This window comes from Protopterus annectens, chromosome 5.part0 (genome assembly GCF_019279795.1).
Source record: "Protopterus annectens isolate FY-2018-M chromosome 5.part0, PAN1.0, whole genome shotgun sequence".
NCBI lineage: Eukaryota > Metazoa > Chordata > Ceratodontiformes > Protopteridae > Protopterus > Protopterus annectens.
In genome coordinates, this window is record NC_056735.1 from 266,589,423 (window position 1) to 266,605,780 (window position 16,358).

Genomic DNA, 16,358 nt, shown 5'->3' on the forward strand with positions numbered 1-16,358 from the left:
TTTGAACTTATATTTACTTATGCTGAGATTCCCATACCTCAGAAAAGAGAATATTATGGGGACTGGCCATCTTGGACTTGGTATAAATAAGTCTGTTTTTTTCCGCCATTCAGTTTTCTTGTTTTGGGACTCACTCTACAGGTTCCTGATATTTCAGATGGTTACTGTTTAGTTTGTTGCCTCATGCCTCTTTATTCTATGGTTCACTTTTCTGCTATAATGTTTTCTGTATAGAGTCTGTATGCCCATCTAATGTCAGAGAAGGTTTAGCTGGGTATTCTGTTTTCCTTCCACATCTCCAGAAACATGCCTTATGTGAACTGATGATTCTCTAAATTACTTGTAGTTCCATATATGGTACACAACTGGCTGTCTGGACCATCCTATGATGGACAGGCGTTCTGTTCATAATTATAGCACAGACATGTATGACTGGTTGCTGCAATAGATTCCAGTTCACCTGTTGCTTTGAATTAGACAAAACATGTATCAGAAAATGAACGAATAAAAGAAAGCAATATTGAGCCTCACACTGCAGGCAAAGAAATAACAGCCACATACAAAAAAAAAAAAAATAGAAGTAAGAAGGTCAGAACAACGGGGCACAATGGGGCACATGGTTCCACCAGTGTGTGGTCACCTCAGAGTTGATTATGAAATTCAGGAGAGAAGGGAACTTTTTCTATATAAAGATATTGTGGGCTTTGCTAGAAGAAAATAATCTAGGAACTTATTTTGTGAGATGTATTTACTGATATGTTTTTGCATTTTCCTTTGGTCATCAGGAAACATTTGTAAATGATATTTGAATATCTTTGATTTTGCTTATGTGGTTTGTGGCTTTGCTGACTTTTTTTTTTTTTTTTTTTTGCCTGGTTGCCCTATAGGCTTCCTTGAGCACATCTTTCAAATGGACTTCAAAGCTAAAGTCATCTTTAACCAGGATTATCATATTCTTAACAAAATTATGTGTTGTTAGGATATGTTCATCAGCAATATCATTATAACCCTCTCTTTCCTTATTTTTTCTACATGATGTCTGGGTGTCACATCAACAGTCACTGCCCCTCTTAATTTGGTGCCAAACTCCTTCCTTCTTCAACGGTCATGCCTGACTGTTGCAGGTTGTCTCTCACACAATACATCCATTGCTTTGCTCGATTTCTCTTGCATTCTTTCTGTCTCTCTTAGATCTTCTTTGCCAGATTGTTTTGTGTTTTCTTACACATGGGCCGGAACCATCATAATTTGCTCTATTTGACCTTCTCTGCAATTGGAGCAGCTTAGACTTCTGCTTGAATGTCCTCATTTCTTTGTCTTTCCCACAGTGCGTTTTCTACTGCCCATCTCAGGTGCATCATCTCCATCACTTCTAGCTTTCTCATTTGCACTGCCTTCACTGCCTGAGTTTCTCTACCATACAGTAGTACTGATTGCACCACTGTTTTGTGCATTTTTTCAGCTTCTTTAGCATTCTTCTGTGACCCCCTGATACTCTGTGACAACTGGCTGTAACACCTCTGATTCTAGCTTTGACCTTCTCATTAAGACTTCCCTTCTCTTCAACCAACCTTCTCAGATACTTTAAGCTGTTAATCTATTCCACTTTTTTCCTTTCTATCTCGATTTTCAGATTTGTTTATTTCACCATTTGCTGCCGTGGTGACAGTCTTGCCTGTACTCAGTTTCATCCCATGTGACTGCTGTTTCGCATGCCATTCTCCTACAGTTTGATGAAGATCTTGTTTAGAGTGTGTGTGTAGTATAACATCATCTGCATACAGCAGCTTTGTTGATCTGTCCCTCCAACCTGTTTACTAATGAACTTCATCACTAGTATGACCAGCAGTGGGCTCAAAGCTGAACCCTGATCCACACCCACTCTGACTGGTCACCCCTCCTTAAGCCTGAACAATGTTCATACTTGTGTCATTGGGTCCTTGTACCTAGCCTGCATTAATTTATACCAGTGTTTCTGGGATTTCAAACCATCAGCTAAGACTGCTCAAATCAGCTTTCCTGGGACCTTGTCATATGCTTTCTCCAAGTCTAGGAATGCCTAACTGGACTCTCTGCTCATTTGTAGTTTCTTTTCAACTCTCTGTCTCATTGCAGACATCAGGTTGGTTGTGCTGCATCCTTATCTGAATCCAGACTAGTCATCTGTTAGGAAAATGCATAATAGCAATGTGCATGCTTAGTACATTAAAGGCTTAAAAAGGTTAATACATTTATTCTGTTCATACTGCATGCTATTAGAAACTTAATAAAAGACACTTTATTCTGCTTATGCAATGAAAATATGTGCAGCTATCGGAAACTTGATAAGAGACATTCTATTTCTGCTTATGCCATGAGAAAATGTGCAGCTGCTAGAAGTCTTGATAAAGAAAACAATAGATGTTTGAAAACTTAAACTATAGTCAGCACTACTTGTACCAAAGCTAGAAATGTACCTTGAATCTAGACAAAATGTATCGCATGTATTAGAATTGTACAATGGAAGAATTGAAGAGACAAGGTGGGCTAAAATAAGCCCACGGCCAGGTTGTTTTTCTCAAATGTTTTTGCAAGACAGCAATAATCTGACCATGTCAGCAATAAGCCTGGTAACATTTTCGGTGTAACATACAGAAAGCTGTGTTCAACTACGTCAGCAGTAGATTAGTAACATTTTCTATGTGACATGAAGAGAGCTGTATAAGAATAATATACTGACTACCAGAAAGTTAGACAAACCTTGTACCTACATGCTTTGTCTCCTTGCTGCAAGTAATAAAGGGTGCCTTGCTTGAACCTAATGTGTATTGATCTTTGAAGATTTTCCTTTTACAGTTTGGTCCTTCGGACCGGAACCCTCTCTTCACCTCGGATCACACGGCCAGGTGGCTGAAACCGTACGGGGAAGAAACCAAATCGGTTCTTCTTATATGAAAAGTACTCTGACTGAATTGTCGTCAAAAGAGGCTAGCCACTTTCTGATCTGTGACTGAAGGAAGGGTCTCCGCAAATCGGTGATCAATCACGTGGGCTCAGGTAAGGCGAATCTACTTTTTTCTGTTTTCTGTTTAAGATCAGGGACTAGATGTGTATTGTTTCTTATCAGATTGTGTTTTTCTTACAGTCAGGGATAAAAAAAAAAAGAGTACTGTCTTGTCATAGATCAGGAGAAACAGAATAAGTAGGCAGTCATTCTGAAGAGACTATAACAAAATCCGTGGTACACGTTAAAATTAAGAGAAGTTACGTAACTATCAAAGGTAAAATAAAATGGGTAAGAATTGCACAAAAACACCCCAGAACCCGCCGTTAACGGAAGACGCAAAATATATGCAGTCGCAATGCGCCGATAATATTAGATATTTTTCAAAATGGGTTAATAAATAAGAATTCGGCTGAAAATTAGAAAAATCCTCGCTTATCAAACTTATCAAACAACTCAAAAATGATTTCAAGGGTCAGGTAAAAAAGCAACGGCGGTTAGAATTTCCTCAAGCACACAGGTGGCTGGAGGAAGTAAACCGTAGGGACCAAAGGAACAAAGATTCAAAAGCAATGTTTTTAGATAAGGAGAATAATAACTTAGTAATAGCATCAACACCTCCGCCTCCCTTACCAGAATATGAAGCGAGTGAACAGGTTAGTCCACCCCCACTATATCCTGTGGTCACTGAAGATAGAGATATTATAAAACTAAAACTAACTAAAATCAGAGATCCCATCAGGACCAGGTCCCGAACAAAGGCAAATAATTCAGAAGAAGATATTGAGTTATGGCAAATAGTTAAGAATTCACGATCTATAGGAGAAGAAGAAGAAATATGCCCGCTTATAGAAGTACTTAATCCTCAGGCAGGTCAGGACAATCAGGACCCAACTATCTTAGTATACAGACCTTGGACTCTGGAAGATATCCGGAAAGCCACTGAGGGAATTCCCCATCTGAAGATTAATTTTAGGAAATTCTCAGAAGACTTACAAGGAATGAGTTTAAGTTATAACTTAAATGGAGAAGAAGTAGAAAAAGTAGTTAGACAAATTGTAGGGCCAGATTGGTACATGATTTGTGGCAACTGGAACCCTCGTGACGCTGCACAAAGACCCCTCCCACATAGAAGCGCAGAATTAGACACAAGAGTAAAAGGTCTTACAGACCGCATCTCTGAAAAATGGAAACCTAGGGCAGTCTGGACTTGCATTAATCAATGCATCCAAGAAGAAGGTGAAACAATTGACCGGTACTATGCCAGATTGTTAGAATGTTTTAATAACCACTGTGGAATGCAGGTTCCTGACGATCAAACGCAAGATTCCCCATATGAACAGCAGTTAAAGAATGCATTTTTGAAAGGCAGTAGTATTCCTATAAGCAGTTTTATTACAAAACACATGGTAGACCATCGTACCAGCAGGTTACAATCATTACTTGAATATGCTAGACATGCCGAAAGGCATTTTAATAGAAAAAAGAAAAAGAAAGCTCAAGTATTTTCTGTAGAAGATGGAGCAGAAGTTTATGTAGTACAGTCTGGGAAAAAGGGCAATAAAAACGCACAGGGAAACAAGCAGTCTGATCAGCGATCAGAGGACTTTGAAGGGCATAAGAAAAGGGGAGAATGTTTTAAATGTGGTAAAAAGGGACATTTGGCAAGGGATTGCAGGAAAAATAAGAAGGCAGCAACGGAAGACAAGGAGGATGAGGACTGACTATATGATAGTCAAGAATCACTAGAAGGGGCTAACAAAGAAAGGACAAATGAGAATGTGAAAGAGGGAGTAGAGGAAGTGCAGGAAGTTAGTGACAATGAAGAAAACGAAATATTAGACCTAGCTTTGTTGAGCTTAGAACTATTTAGCAGACACAAAACCAGAAGTTACACTCTTGGTAGAAGGAAGGGTGGTCAAATTTTTGAGTGATTCAGGGGCATCACGGACCCTGATACACCCCTCTAAACTACCAGGAAAACATAGAGTCACCTGATTACATACTCATCAAAGCAGCTAATGGACAGCTATATCAGGAGCCTCTCTCCCATAACATTGCAATAACTGATCCAGTTTTATGATTAACACAGAAAAGCAAAATTGTAGTTTCTGCAAAATGCCCAGTAAATCTCTTGGGCAGAGACCTCATGCAGATATTTGGTATAGCAGTAGTCTTAACCATGCAGGGTATGGAAGCACAGCGACAAAATAATACCTTTGTGGTGCAATCGGAGGGTGAAATGTTTTACTGGTACAGCCAGGACTTGGTTACGACTGGTCCAGGAACTGTGACCGAGGAACTAATGAGCATAGCCATCAGTAAGTTTACCTCCTTTGACATTGACAAGCAACACCTGTTGCACTGTACCCTGTATTTTTGTAACACACCAGGACCTGATAAGGAATATGAGAAAGAATTATTTAAGAATCATACAAATAGACTGATGCTGCGTAACGTGTACTGGGACACAGAAGGGAACAGTGTAGCCAGCTGTTCACTGCCCTAGGAGTTTTTTGCACTTTATAAATCTAATCGATTACCACATGTTAGTTTAACTAAAAACAAAAATATAATATGGGCAGACCTAGGAGAAAAAGCCACGAGATGGGAGAAATAGACAGAACTAGAACTGTCAGGACAGGGGATACGAGTGCAAAAATTGAATTGGATAACTCAGACAAACCCAGCTGTGCACTTACAATCTAGCAAAGACAGCTGATGGACACTCCTATTAAAGGAGGAAGAAAACGCCTTGCGAGGTATACCAGAGACTCTCTGGTCAACAGGGAAATCAGATGTAGGACTCATTCGTACAGCGGGGCCAGTCACTATCATGCCAAAGTCAGCATTCAGACCACAAAAAAGACAGTATCCCTTAAGAAAAGATGCAGAGGCAGGGATAAAGCCTATTATAGCATCCTTACTTAAAGGAGGGATACTAATAGAATCTCCCGATTCACCATGTAACGCACCCTTATTTCCAGTTAAAAAAGCCAATGAAGAATGGCGTATGGTCCAGGATTTGCAAGCTGTAAATGACGCGGTTATACCAAGGGCATCCATAGTGCCAGATCCACACACCCTGTTGAATGACTTAAAACCTCAACAAAAATATTTTTCTGTGGTAGACATTAGCAACACATTCTTTTCAATGCAGATACACCCTGATAGCCAATATTGGTTTGCATTTACATTTCAGGGAAAAAGATATACATATACACGCCTACCACAGGGATATTGTGAAAGTCCAATGATATTCTCACAAGAAATGGCAAGCAACTTGGCAGGATTCAACCCACCAAGAGGTAGCCAGGTTTTACTTTATGTTGATGACATTCTGCTGGCGGCCCCCACCCAGCAGGATTGTAAGGAAGATACCATAGCACTTCTATGATTTTTAGCTGCTGAGGGACATAAGGTAAACAAAGACAAACTGCAGCTCTGGAAAAAACAGGTTAAATACCTAGGATATGTAATATCCAAGGAAGGTAGAACGTTAGATGAGGACAGAAAAGTAGCAATTTTACAAGAACCAAAACCCACTACCAAGAAGGAAATGATGTCCTTCCTGGATACAACTAATTTTTGCCAAAGCTGGATTCCAAACTACGCTTTGGAATCTGCACTCTTAACTGACCTTATATATAAGACGCCTATGGCAGCACAGGATTTGTTACAATGGACACCAGAGGCAGAGTCTGCCTTTTGTAAACTAAAGCAGTTAATAGCGTCCTCACTAGTTCTGGGATTGCCAAACTATCATAAATGTTTTTTCCAGACTGTAGATTGCAAGCAGGGTTACGTGACATCAGTATTAACACAACAGCATGGGGATAAGCAATGCCCCATCACTTACTATTCATCACAACTGGACCCAGTGGCACGATCCTTACCCCACTGTGTACAAGCAGTAGTTGCAGCTGCAATGGCAGTGCAGGCTTCAGCCTCAGTAGTCTTGTTCCACCCTCTCACTTTGAGAGTGCCCCATGCAGTCGCGATCATTTTACTGCAAGAAAAAGTGGCATATCTCTCCCCTGCTAGGCATCTTCCCTGCATGACTATATTGTTGAGCCAACCTCATATGACAATTGAATGATGTACAACTTTGAACCCTTCTATGCTGCTCCCAACCCCTGCAGATGGCACACCCCACCGCTGCCTGCAGGTAATTGAGCAAAAGACCCCACCTAGAAAAGATCTCATGGATGTCCCCTTGGACAGTGCCGAGGTGACATATTATGTGGATGGCTCATGCAAAAGGGGTCCTGCAGGAAAAAACCTAGTAGGATATGCAGTAGTCTCTGATACTGAGATTGTAGAAGCAAAATCTTTACCACACTATTTATCTGCACAGGCAGCAGAATTGATTGCCCTGACATGGGCATATACCCTAGCAAAGGGTAAATGTATAAACATTTTTACTGACAGCCAGTACGCTTTTTCCACTGTACATGTGTTTGCACAACAGTGAAAAAAACAGGGAATGATAACATCTACTGGAAAACCTATAAATCATGCACAGTTTATTTTAGATCTTTTAGAATCTATTCAGTTACCTCAGAAAGTGGCCATTTGCAAATGTACAGCTCACACCAAGCAACAGGATAGGATTTCAAAAGGTAATGCGAGAGCTGATACAGCTGCAAAACAAGCGGCCACAGAAGTATTTCTTTTAAATAAGGAATTGCAACCATTTGAAACCTTAGATCTAGACATGTTAAAAACAATGCAGACACTCACTACGCAAGCTGAGAAACAGCGACGGATAAAACGAGGAGCAATCCTCAAAAAAGGGCTGTACATCTCTAAAGAAGGAAAACTGATACTACCCTCTAATTTGTTTCGCTATGCAGCATTGTTGAGCCATGGGCAATGCCATGTCTCAACAGGGGGGATGGTACAGCTGTTGAACCAAGTGTTCACAACGTACGGATTAACAAACTACTCTAAAAAATTTTATTTGATGTGCCAGATTTGTAACAAACATCATGCACAGGGGGCGATAAAGCCCAAGCAAGGGAGTTTCCCCACACCACCCTATCCGTTTCATACTGTCTGTATGGATTTCATAGAATTGAACAAATGAGAAAATAAAAAGTATTGTCGTGTCATTATAGATATGTTTTCCAGGTGGGTGGAAGCCTTTCCAACCAAAAATCCGGATGCAGCTACAGTGGCAAAAGTACTTGTCAAGGAAATTATTCCTAGGTTTGGCATTCCGGAAAGAATCTACAGTGACAATAGTACACATTTTGTAAATCAAACCATACAGCAGTTAAGTAAGCATTTTGGTATTTCTTTAAAAAATTATTGTGCATACCATCCACAGTCTGCAGGGCTGGTTGAAAGGCATGATGGTATATTATAAAGCAAATTGAGAAAATTAATAGTTGAAACAGGAAAAACTTGATTGTACTGTTTACCCCTGGCACTGTTGAGCATGAGAACTGTCCCTACAGCAAAAGGATTGGCTCCTTTTGAAAAACTGTTTGGAAGAGCTTATTATACACCCCAGTGGAAACTTCTCATGTCATCAGACCAGGAAGCCGATTTTGCACTAGCTGAATATATGAAAAAGTTGTTGAGTTCTAAACATCTGTTGCAGTCAAATTCTGTTTCAGATAAAAAACAAACCGAAACATCAGAAGTGGCAGTGACGCCAGGAGACTGGGTATAGATTAAAATCGTGAAGCGAAAGAACTGGGCATCGCCAAGGTGGGAAGGTCCCTACCAGGTGCTTCTTTCGACAAATACTGCAGTCAAAATAGCAGAACAAGCTTCATGGATACACCTGATGCACTGCAAGCTGGTAAAGAACTTTGAATTGGACAAAGATCTTACCTCTCCATCGGGACCCTAAGCACAAAGTCTGGCTACAAAGGGGGGTCAGATCAATAGGACTGATCCGTCTCAAACCCAGTGAAGAAACCATTGGTGCTGAAGGTCCTATTAGGGCAGAGAGTAAGATCACGTGTCCAAAATAAGACGATGGAATCCAGTAAGATCCAAATACACCTACTTGGAAGAACCCGAGAAAACGGAAATGCAGAACAACCGTTTCTACAAAACGATTACATGACCATCCTGTTGACTGTACTGGTGACAATAATCTTTATTGTTGCCATTTCTTTTCTCAGCCCACGCAAGTAGAACTAAATAAGCGTGCAGAGTGGCACCCGAACTTTAATACTTACCAGGCAATTAAATATGTGTATGCTGAAACCTTCAATGTTTCGAATTGCTGGATTTTCACAGCTTTACCAACAGCATATGGGGGGCTACAGTTAACTGCAGTTCCCCTAGGGGCTAACAAGACCTGGGAAAACTTAATTCATGATACATCAGATGTCACATCAAAAGATAAGGTAGCATTGCACTTGTCTATTCGACAGAGAGGAACTGTGTGTTTTTATAAGAATGATACAGTCAAGGTGGGTTGGAGCTATTGCAATGTAACTGTTCCCTATAGATGCTACACTAAATCTGATAACATCATATTCTATTGCAACACGAGCTATGATTCATTTGTTAAACTGATGCATAGGACAATTGAAGAAGTAAAACTTAATGCTGATCTCTACAAACAACTGTCTATAATCGACAGAAAAATGTTTCATGCAGAGCAAGGGTATAGTAAAGTTACTACTAAAGTGGAAGATTGTTACTTTATATGCGGAAGAAAAGCATATAAATGGCTACCCGAGAATTGGTCCAGCAGTTGTTTTTTGGGATACCTGGTTCTGGCCATATGACACACGACAGTTTTACCTCAGGGGAAGATTCGGAATGTCGGAGAAATCAAGAAGCCTGTCAATCCAGTGGGACAAATAAATGCACCCTGGAAATACCATCATGACTTAGGTCCTGGAAATAACAAAGGACTATCACACATGGATCTGAGTGATACTGTCATATCATTGGCAGGCGTATTACCAGCATATGGAGCAACAAAATCAATCTAGGAACTGAGAAAATTGTCTAAGCTTCTTGAAATAATGAGTAATGCAACCTTTTCTGCTCTAGAATTGGTAACCGATGAACTGACTGCCATGAGAACAGTGGTACTTCAAAATAGCATGGCTCTTGACTTCACCCTAGCGGTGAGAGGAAGTACATGCGCTTTAATCCAGGAGGAGTGCTGTTCGTATATTTCTGACCACAAACACGAGATAGACAACCATCTTGAGGTAATCCAGCAGGTGTCGGCCATGACCAAACCAGGACCAAATCCATTGACGGACTTTTTCTAGAAATTGTTTGGGGGTGGGGCAGTATCCTGATGAACATTCTGATTGCCATCTGTGTAGGGATAGCTCTACTGATGGTGTGTGGGTGCTGCTGCATCCCCTGCATAAAAGGACTAATCAAAAATTTTGTAGATATTTCAGTTTCGGAAACCTTATACCAAGATGCCGAACTCGAAGAGTTACTGAAAAATTGAAAATGCTTTCGTGGGTTTAAACTAAATGACTCTCTTAACTGCAAATCCTGAGTAGGAAGAGGTTAAGGGAAGAAAAAACTGTTTATGCTTGTTTTGAAAGTAGAATAAAAGTATTAAAAGGGGGGAAATGTTAGGAAAATGCATAATAGCAATGTGCATGCTTAGTACATTAAAGGCTTAAAAGGGTTAATACATTTATTCTGTTCATACTGCATGAATCTGCACAGCTATTAGAAACTTAATAAAAGACACTTTATTCTGCTTATGCAATGAAAATATGTGCAGCTACCGGAAACTTAATAAGAGACATTCTATTTCTGCTTATGCCATGAGAAAATGCGCAGCTGCTAGAAGTCTTGATAAAGAAAACAATAGATGTTTGAAAGCTTAAACTATAGTCAGCACTACTTGTACCAAAGCTGGAAATGTACCTTGAATCTAGACAAAATGTATCGCATGTATTAGAATTGTACAATGGAAGAATTGAAGAGACAAGGTGGGCTAAAATAAGTCCAAGGCCCGGTTGTTTTTCTCAAATGTTTTTGCAAGACAGCAATAATCTGACCATGTCAGCAATAAGCCTGGTAACATTTTCTGTGTAACATACGGAAATCTGTGTCCAACTACGTCAGCAGTAGATTAGTAACATTTTCTATGTGACATGAAGAGAACTGTATAAGAATAATATACTGACCACCAGAAAGTTAGACAAACCTTGTACCTACATGCTTTGTCTCCTTGCTGCAAGTAATAAAGGGTGCCTTGCTTGAACCTAACATGTATTGATATTTGAAGATTTTCCTTTTACATCATCACCTGTCTTACTTTCTACTACTCTGCATATTGATTTATCAATTACCCTGTCCAAGGTTTTCATGCAGTGTGACGGGAGTATGATGCCTCTATACTACCCACAGTTATGAATGTATCCTTTGTTCTTGTACACTGACAGTAGAATACTTATTCTCTAGTCAAGACACCAGTGCCTTACAACCACTAAGGCCTAACCATAAACCCAACATTAGTCATAGGGGACTCCATTGTGAGACACACAGATGTGCCTCTCACCAGGATAGATAAGGAGAAAGTCACGGTTAGTTGTTTGTCAGGTGCCAGAATCCGCCATATCACACACGCACTCAAGTCTTTCAACAGCAGGTACTGTTATGACTCTGTCATAGTCCATGTTGGCATGAATGACTTGAGATGTACCTCCCTGGACTCTATGAAGAGAGACATGATTGAGCTCACTGAGTATATGTCCCAGGCAGTTATGTCCCTAGCCTTAAGCAGCATTCTACTGTCACCCAGAATGATGCCTCAATACAAACAGAAAATGATTGACTTTAACAATTGGCTTAGTTTCTAGTGTCATTCCAGGGGGATCCAGTACCTGACAGCCTGGCAAGATATGATTGACAGACCACGATGCTTTGCTAGAGATGGCCTGCATCTGTCTCACTTGGGCTTCAGGCTTCTGGCAAAGGTCCTTGCCTCCTTCATAATGCCTGTTTTAGGAAAAGTCATGAAGTCAATACTACCAACATAAAAATGTCAACAAAATGCAAATTAAAGGTTATGCTGCTAAACTCTAGCAGTCTAAACACAAAACTGCACTCATTGCAAGCATTCTTAACCTTGGAAGATGCTGACGTCTGTGCAGTCACAAAAACCCTGGTTCAAAGCTGCGGAGAGCACCACAGCCTTAGCTGGTTACTCATCCTATCATACATTCAGACCCCAAACTGTGGGCAACAAAGCCAAAGGAGGTGGAGTTTCAATATATATTAAAGACACACACAACTCCAGGCTGGTCAAACAGTATGATGCACAGGAGACACTCCAGGTGCCGTTAACCATTGCCAAGACCCCTGTTCAAATCATAGCTAGCTACAGGCCCCCAAATTTGACTCAAGATGCCCACTCCACCTATCTGGACCTCTTCAAATCTATCAAGATTCAACCCTTTACCCCAATCCTGGGTGACTTCAATTACCCAGCCTTAGACTGGAAAAGCTACTCATGCAGAACACAAATGGCCAGAGATTCCTTGATTTTATCATTGCAGGTGCCTTGGAACTGCTAGTCGATACCCCCACAAAACGTGATCAAAGCTTGGATTTGGTATAACTAACAGGAGTAAACACTGCAGCACTCCTGCAGTATCATTCTCCCTAGTAAGATCCAACCATAAAGCAGTCACTTTCAAAGTCACCATCTCCTCTGACTCCCCCTCCCTAGCTAGGGTCAAACAAACAACTTCTCTAAAGTTGATTACAACCTCCTGAGATATGGTACAAACAGCTTCACAGCCCCCTCCCCCTCTGTAAGAACTGGCACCAATGTGCAAATCTACATCAAAGTTCTATACGAGAATTTATATAGATCCATGGAATCAGGAATACCTGACAGGATAAAATCCTCCTCCTCAAGGAAGAGTAAACCTATCTGGTGGACATCTACAATAAATAAACTATATAACAAAAGGAAAAAATTGCTGTCCAAGACCAAGAAGGAGCAGGTACACAAATGGAAGTAATCTCTCCTTAGCCTGAACAAGGGGTGGGAGGTTGGTGTAATGGTTAAGGTGCTTACCTCAAAAACACAAGGTGCAGGGTTTGATTCTCACATGGGGTAATTGGCTAGGCTTAAAATGACCCCCGAGGACAGTTAGCCTAGTACTAATCAATGAATCAATGAATCTACAATCAAATAAGAACACTAGTGAAATCCTCTAAAGCCAACGTTGAGTCCAAATTGGCCAACTCTACTAGAAACAATCATAAGGCTTTATTCACATATGTCCACAATCTAAAAGGAAGCACAATGATCTCTTCAGAACTGGTGGTCAAGGACACCACATACACAAATGCTGTAGATATAGCCAATCTATTGGCTGACAGAGTCAGCAAAAATTTCATCCCTCTGTTCCCCCATCAGTAAATCAGGACATCTTCAGTAACAGCCCCCCACACCTTATCGCTAGGGAACAGGTCATCACTGTCCTCTCAAAGGCAAAAAATACAGCTTCCACGGGACCCAATAGCATCCCAGGCTGCATCCTATGTGAACTCACGCGTGAACCTGCAGCACCATTAGGCACCCTATTCAACCAAAGCCTGAGTACTGGCTTTGTCCCAGCCAAGTGGAGGGCAGCCACTGTCATCCCTTTACACAAAGCTTGGGCATCCACTGATCTGGGAAATTATACACCCATCACCCTAACTAGCCTGATCTGCAAGGCCATGTAATGGATTATCATGGACTTCATTAACAGGGACATTGGCAACCTCCAAACACTGAACCCCACACAGTTTGGCTCTGTCAAGGGGAGGTCATGTCTCTTAAATCTGGTCAACATCTTTGAGACAGTCACCAAAGCCATGGATGAGGGGAAGATGGTGCACACTGCCTACCTTGACCTGGCCAAAGCCTTTGACACTATTCCCCACTTGGGCATAAAGATAAACTCTTTCAGCTAGGAATCAATCCATATGTTACCAGATGGGTAGCAAACTGGCTCACTGATAGAACCCACCTAATCAAAATAGGGGAAGCCATCTCAAGCAGTAAACCAGTAATGAGCGGCATACCCTAGGGATCGGCCTTGGGGCTCCTGTTATTTGGGATATACTTCTCTGAGGTGCAGGCCAAAACCAGTGGGCTATGGCAGACCAAGTTTGCAGATAAATGCAAGCTGGGTGTGGTCATCAATTCCCCAAGTGATATGGATGTCCTCCAAGAAGGTCTCACCCAAACAAATGACTGGTGCCAGAAACATGGCCTCAAGATGAATGCCAAAAAATGCATCATCATCCTGTTTGGGGAGAGTGACATCCCCACATATTATCACATTAATAGCAATGTCCTAAGCATGCAATCAGTAGTGAGGGATTTGGGTAAACAGGTTGATAGCAACCTGACTTTTGACCACCACGTTGCTTCCATTGTACGGAAAGCTTTCTACATGGCCCACCTCATAAGTAAGAGTATCTCATCCAGGGGCAAAAAGGTCATAACATCCCTGTATTCTTCCCTTATAAGGCCAATTATTGAGTACAACACCCCCTTTGGCATGTACATCGCAAAGCACATGCAGCAGCTGGAGCGACCACAGAGGTTCCTCACTAGGAGAATCTAGGGCATCAAACATCTAGCCTACACAGATAGACTAAAAGCCCTGTCCCTCTACTCAGTTTCATACAGACTCCTCAGAGGTGACCTCTGTCTGACATACAAAGCAATCTCAGACCCCGCCTTGATGGGACTGTTGCATATCCGTAAGTCAAGCTCCACTTGAGTAATGTGTAGGCGTGACCTCAACCTGGTCTATGATATCAATAGGACTTGTTGGTGGGACAGATTTGTGTCCCAGAGACTCCCCCATCTGTGGAATAGACTCCCTCTCCAGGTCAAGCAGAGTACCTCATTATCCCTTTTTAAGCGTAACCTGGATAACTGGATGAGAAACAGAAAATACACCACTGGGGTTCCACCTGTGTCCCTACTGGACAGGAGCTTTGGATGCTGACTTGTCTAAACATGGGCTAAACTCTTGGCTAGGTTTATAAGGGCCTCAGGGTCAATAGCCTGGTAACTTCCTATGATCCTATGATCCTATGAAATGGGATATGCCTTTCACTTTATACTGCTATGAGTAGCCTCAGGAGGCATTTATCTTCTAATTTACTATCACCTTGATCATATCTGCCACAACTTCATCTGAACCTGCTGCATTCCCTGAATTTCTTCTAGGGAGGGCTCTTAATCCTGTTTCATTGTAGGCTGTGTTTGGGGCTGTAGTACTTCTGTGGTATTTTCTTCATCTAGAGGCTGCTGGAAGTACTCCTTCCATCTGCCTTTGATGTCTTGTTGATTCTTGAGCAGGTTGTTGCTGGCATCTCTTATAAATGGTGTCTGATGACTATCTTCTTTATCTTTTTCCTTTGCTTTGATTTATTTTGTGTCATCTGCTGAATCCCTTTCTAGAAGCTGAGAGAGTGCCTATGATGCCTTGCTCTTTACTGTTGATACTACTATCTTAGCATCTTTATTAGTCAGCTAGTATTTTTTCTTATCTTGGTCTGTCTTTTCTATTGCCCACTTTGTCTGCATACCTTCTTTCTTTTGATAACTTCCTGGACTTCTGTTTTCCACCACCAGCTTTCTGTATGCACCTTATTTCCATACTTGGCTCAGCTACATATCTGTTCTATAGGCCTCACACATGTTTTGAGATGCTGCCATTCTTCAGCTCCACCTATTTTATTTTCTTCCTCAGGTACTAGAACCCTGAATATTTCCTTGAACTCTTGTGCTTTTGCTGGAGTCAGAATGCAGGTCTTCAGCCTAGCCACTGCTGACTGTAGAACCTTCATTGACCTCTGCTTGGTAATAACTGTGGTCACCAGTGGTTTATGCTGTACACTGACTGTTTCACAGGCAATGACATCGAATTCTCTCATTCTATTCAAATGCCCTTTCCTTACTAGGAGGAAGTCTACCTCAGTTGCAAATTGACCACTCTGGTATGTAATCTTGTAAGTCTTGCAGAACCATGTGTTGGCCACCTTCAAGCCATTTGCCAGACAAAAGTTTAGAATGGCCCCTCCTTTATTCCTGTTGCCTCATCTATGTGGACTCATTTAGTCCTCATATCCTGTTCTGTCTGTCCCTATATAAGCTGAGATTATGAATAGTTCCCTACCTTACACTGGAGTCTGATTGCCATTAGTTTCATTCATTTTGATGACACTCCCACGTTCTCTGAAGCCTCTCTCTCACCACAGTTCCAACACCATTTCTAGTCTGTCCTCCCCAGAGTAGTAGATTCTGGATCCAAGCCAAGTAGTTTTGATGTACTGACCTTTACAGTATCCTAACTTGTTTGTAGGTCTACTTCCTCAACTGTTGTTTCCATATTTATTGTAT